Raw genomic sequence first — 6,028 nt, forward strand, 5'->3', positions numbered from 1 at the left:
TGTTCACAGCAAGTGAACTTTGTTTTCCATTTCGGTTTATGATTTCTTTTTAGCTGCGTACTAGCTACCAGAAGAAATTTCATTGCCTGACTCAATGCCTTTACATGGGACTGAGATAGAAAAATGAATTCCTTTTTGAACTGCATACTGCGCTTTAAGGAACACTTTTTTTTCCTGTATGGACTTCCTCACTGTAACCAGAATTGTAGATCTATTGTGAGATATGCCCGGGTGTCTGCTGTATCCCGCACTTCTGTTAAAAGCAATACCGCTATTAAGAAGTGCAAGCTTATTATTATTGTTTATCAGTGCTTGTGTGTAATGTGATACTCTTTCTTTTACACGCTTACTGTTCTTCTATACCGATACTCGTTCCTCTTACCAAATATCACCAATTATAATTCCTTGGAGAAGTTTCGTCGTGCCAGTTTAATTGATAAGAGGGACTTATTTTTTGTTAAGAGGAAGTCACGCAAAGGTATTGTAGGTTTCAGCGTAAAGGAAGGGTAACTGGTGGGGAGCCTGAGAATAAACCCATGCTTAAGTCCTTTTTGACATCGGATGGTCTGGTTCTACTAAGATTCGAACCCACGACCATCCGCTCGACAAAGCGGACTCTATAACCTTGCGGCTACGCAGCTCCCCAAGGAACACTTACAAACATTTAAGATTTCCACATTACTTCAATGCACAATAACAATCAAGAAATCTGCTGAGAGCTGATATTTGCAAAAACGTGAGAGGTGTTCTTGAAAGAATATTCCGATTTTTTTTACGTGTTAAATAGAGATCCAACAGATACGACTGATCATTTTGCCTTTTTAGCAGCACGAACAAATCCGTGTCATGGTGCTCCCACAGACCGTTATTATAAAAAAAATGCATCAAAGAATCTGAGTACACCATTCGATTCGTTATGACGTTCAGAATCACTGGTCAAAATTTCAAAATCATCGTACGGTACATTTTTTAGTAATGCCCTTTTGAAGGTCGTAAAGTACAAAAAAGTGATATAAAAACGACGAAATACTTATTGTAAAGCACGTTTTTCAACCACCATATCATGAAATAACTTCCAAAGTAGTTTCTACACATTCCAAGGGTTATATTTTAACAATTGGTGAAAAGATTTATTTGAAAATCCCACACTGCACAGTGGTCTAAACTCGAAATATCGCGATCGTTCTAGATTTGACTGTGAAAAATTAATTTTATGTACTCAATGTTTCAGCAAAATTGTTTCATAGAACAAGTCCTTACTTTTGGCGTTTTTTGTTTTTCGATCAGTCCACCTAACAGTTAGATGAGAAATATATTTTTTCTAATTTTCAATATACCTGATTGCTTCCTTCAGCAAAATTGTGGAAAATTTTAAAAGAAAAACAATTGTTGAAAATTGCGATGTCCTATCTGTACGTTGGCCACGACAAAATAGAGTTTTTTGTGGAACATCCCCCTTTAAGTCAGTTTTTTGTCTATAACTTTTTCTATGATTGTCAAAACAATAATTTTTATAATGTCTTACGAGAATCTTAGTTAAATGAATAAAATCTTAGAACATTTTGCATTGTTTTGACCATTACAGACAAAATTATTTTAAGGAGGGGTGTTACACAAAAATCTCTAATTTGTCGGGTCCAACGTGCAGATAGGACATCGCAGTATATCACTCGACTCATTTCGACGAGCTGAGCATTTTCTGTTTGTGTGTGTATGTATGTATGTGCAACTTTTCGATCTCACTCGATTTTCTAAGAGATAGCTGGACCGATTTTTATAAAATTATTCTCAAATCAAAGGTCTAGCTGCCTCATAGAATCCTATCAAATTTTATTCTAATCGAACTTTCAGTTTTCATGTTATTAATCAAAATGTGAAAATCGCGAAGCTTCATTATCTCAGAAACTACACAACCGATTTAAAAAATATTGATTTCAGATGAACGGACTAGTTAAGGGTTTATTGATGAATTATAATGATTGAACACGTGGTTCAAAAGTTGTAAAAAGAATGTCATATTTGAAATAGCAGCAAAATCCTACTATAAATAATCGAATTTAAAATGATACTCAATCGAATGTTAATAATCGAGTCTAACCTAAATATGACTACAGTGACGTTTCGATTATACCACGATCAAAACAAAAACCTCACGTCATATATTTGAAACATGTTGACTCCATGTTGTTTGCGTGTGTAAATGTATGCTCTGATCATATGTGTGCTCTAGCTTCCGCTGGACATATACTAAAATTGGAACGATACATATATACTAAATTGGAACGATTAGCATGGCCCCTGCGCAAGGATGACGAGTAAAATCGTGAATGTCATATTTTAAATGTTTGGTATAGCTTCACTGTTGGCTACCAAAAATTTGTTATTTAGAGTGAGAAATAAATCCAGCAAATATTATCAAGGTGTATTTTTTTTCGGGAAATTGAAGCGTTCGTGTGAATCTATTTCAACAAATAATAAATTCGAATGAGAAAAGCTGAGTCTCACCACTAGGTGGATTAATTTGAGTTTTTGAAATCTGTTTAATGTAATATCAAGATTGTAAGAGATATTCAAAGTTACAATAAGAATTTGTCTTCACATGATCCTCCCCTTTTTGCGAGGAGGGGGTCGCATTTAACTTCATCAAAGACGCGATGATTTTGTCTCATAGCTGAAGCGAGATTTTTATGTTTTGATCGGTCCAGACCAGAAATGCGACCCCATCCCCGCAAGAGGAGGAAAGCAATTCCACAAAAAATGGGCAACCAATTTAATCGACCATTTTTGATTTTGTTACTGATGAAATCGTAACAATAAGCTTGTAACACATGCATACGTTTTGTGAGTTTTCGGTAGATTATTGTTGAATGTTACTTTTTGTTAGTATAGATAAATATAGGCTCCCAAAATTATTGTTTAGATTTAAGTTGGTTTAAAATTTACCCTAAAATTTCCATCAGTGTAAATAGCCACCCAGCCCAAATGTTAATTGTCAAAGACTGTGCATTAGGGTGTCCCAAAATAAAATCGATTTTGAAAAAGTCAAGGTGCTCAGCCCAAAATTGAAAGATATTGTTATTTATAGCATTTTTGTAGAACATTTCGACTTTCTAAAAGGTCGTTTTCAGGTTGCCCTACCGTGATTTATAAAAAAATGACTTTTTTAAGCTACAAACCCACTTTTTTGCACTTTTTTCAATTCTGTTCGATTCCTACATTTTTTTGTATATTTTTTTATTTCTGTGGGGTTGTTTTTAAATATTTTGCCTGGTTTTGTTCAGCATTGCATTCAGTTTTTTGACTCCCAGAGCCCATTAAACATCACAAAAAAATTATTTTTTCTAATAATTTTTAGATAAAACCCTTCAAAATGCAAATAAAAAAAACTTTGAGCAAGAACTGAAATTTTCATTGCTAAGCGGTATTTACCACGAAAATTTGCATGAAAAAAGGAACTTGATATCTTATCGAGGAGCTGAGATTTTGGCATTTTTCTATGTGATGGAAAACTATGCATTTTAACAAATATGTTAAATAACTGTTTTATTTTGGGAGATAAATAAAACAATGTTCAGAAAACAAATGCATTTTTGGATGGCTGATAACATAGTAGAAGGTTTCAAAATTTGGAAAAATCTGCGAAAAAAGTTAGAACGAAAATTATGATTTCTAGTGCCTTCTAATAGAAAACTCAATGTTGCTCGTAATATGTAAGAGATAGAAACATGATGTCTTCGGTAAAGTTTCTTGTTTTAAGATAACCTAAAACTTTGTCGAAGACGCCTTGCGTCTATCTCATTCTGAACAAAAAATAAATTTTTTATCTCACTTAATGGTGGATTAATCACCCTTTTTTCCACATTAAAAGATGCATTTTTGAATATACTGAAACTTCTCCGAACATACCTCATGGCTATAATCAACATTTGAATCACTACTTAGAAAATTATACGCACGAACGCAGAATAAAACACTGTGCAATGGAGATATTGAGCTTTAGTAGCATTTTTGAGAAAATGCATAGTTTTCCATCACATGTAAAAACGCTGATATCTCAGCCCCCCGATAAGATATCAAGGATCTTTTTTCATGTGAATTTTCGTCTTGAATTCCTCTTAGAAAGTAAAAATTTCAGTTCTTGATCAAAAAAAATTTTTATGTGGGTTTTCAAGGGTTTTATCTAAAAATTATTAGAAAAATTAATTTTTTTGTGATGTTTAATGGGCTCTGGGTATCAAAAAACTGAATACAATGCTGAACCAAACCAGGCAAAATATTCAAAAACCAACCCCACAAAATTAAAAAAATATATGGAAAAATTTCGGAATCGAACAGAATTGAAAAAAGTGCAAAAAAAGAGGTTTTGTAGGTTAAAAAAGTCATTTTTTTATAAATCACGTTTGGGTAACCTGAAAACGACGTATTAGAGAGTCGAAATGTTCTACAAAATTATAGCATAACATTATCTTTCAATTTAGGGCTGTGTACCTTGACTTTTTCAACATCGATTTTTTTTGGGACACCCTACTGTGCATGAAGTCGATCATGAATATCATTTACATTGTACAGACCATAAAAAAGACGGCAAAGAACCGCATTAAATTTATTCAACCCTGCAAACCAATGACTACTAACATCTCGAAGCAGTTTCAGTGCAGTGGGCTGGTGAACATACGCTCGGGCACGACTGTATCCTGTTCTCTGGTGAAGAGGGGGAGGAGGACGGAAAATAAGAGATTGAGAGGAGAGCGATAAGAACCGATCGAGAAGTGAGAAGTAAACCGTCGTGGAGTAAGGATCGTTGTTGCCTGCTCCGGAGTGAATTGTACGCTTTTGAAAAGAAGTAAAGTGCGAGTGGAGATGAACGTTGCCATGCCCGATCTGGAGATCGCTAGAAAACCGCGACACTGGTGCGGAAACACGGCGAAACCCGACTGTCGAAGGAAAATCGCTACACTGGTGCGGAGAAGTGGTCATTGCGACGAAAGACCAACGGAGCCACATGGAATTGCCGAATCAGCAGGCGGTTGGACGTCGTACGTCGTCGCCGAAAGGCGTTGGGAGTCATCCGAATTTGGTCATCCCTGGCGGAGGTGCTGGTGTCCGGCGAGTCACGCTATCGTCGCGACACACGTAGGCGAAGGGGGGGAACGAACGTTCGTGAGGAGAAGACCCGAAGAGGTCTGGTTGAGCCTGGTCCCCGCTCTTTGAGGTCCAAACCGATGAGTTACGGTGGATAGAGCGAAAGCTACACCAGTCAACGAGGCGACGGCCATTGTTTTATAGCTCTGTTCAGCACATAGAAATCCGCTGAAGGTATGTTCTTCCGTGTCACTCTCCCTCTCTCTCGCGTTTGCATGTTTCAGTTATCGGTTCCTAACTAGGGAACCTGTATATAAGAGAAATGACAAGACACTCACCGTTAAAGCAACTGTCAACATCAAAACGGATAAAATCAAATCGAATTTTTTTATGAAAATTACGAAAGATTACGTAAACAACGAAACTGGTCCGATCATGGAGGAATCAGAAAAAAAGGTTATATTATTTTTTTACATTAAATTTATTTTTTCACAGGGTAAATTGTTAATGGAAGGTCAAAATATTATTTATAATACAAATATACTATACCAATCAAATAAACCGTTTTGACTGTAAAAATATTCTTAATTCCGCATAGAGTGCTCTATTGGAAATTGAAAATATTTCTACAGCCAAAACGATTTGTTTGATTGGCATAGTGTCTTCGGCAAAATTGTGGATAATAATTCTGTCCTTCCAAAAAAAAATAATATATTTTTTTCAAATCAACTGTTTTTTTTCTGGATTTCTTAATGATTGGACTGGTTTCATTGTTTTGGTAATCTTTTGTAGTGTAAAAAAATCAAATTGGTAAAAAAATGAGCTTTTTTAGATAATAAATTTAAAATTTTTCTTTTACTTTTTTGCAAAAAACAAAAATTTTTTCAAAGAATATTTTTTTTGGAAAGGCTGAATTATTATCTACAACTTTGCCGAAGACGTCACA

At 35.2% G+C, this 6,028-nt stretch overlaps 1 pseudogene; it reads left to right on the top strand.

The window, feature by feature from the left end:
* The first annotated feature begins 2,225 nt into the window (after positions 1–2,225).
* On the top strand, positions 2,226–2,340 carry LOC129726212 (U6 spliceosomal RNA; annotated as a pseudogene).
* The last annotated feature ends 3,688 nt before the right edge of the window (positions 2,341–6,028 follow it).

The sequence above is a fragment of the Wyeomyia smithii genome, chromosome 2 (assembly GCF_029784165.1).
Source record: "Wyeomyia smithii strain HCP4-BCI-WySm-NY-G18 chromosome 2, ASM2978416v1, whole genome shotgun sequence".
NCBI lineage: Eukaryota > Metazoa > Arthropoda > Insecta > Diptera > Culicidae > Wyeomyia > Wyeomyia smithii.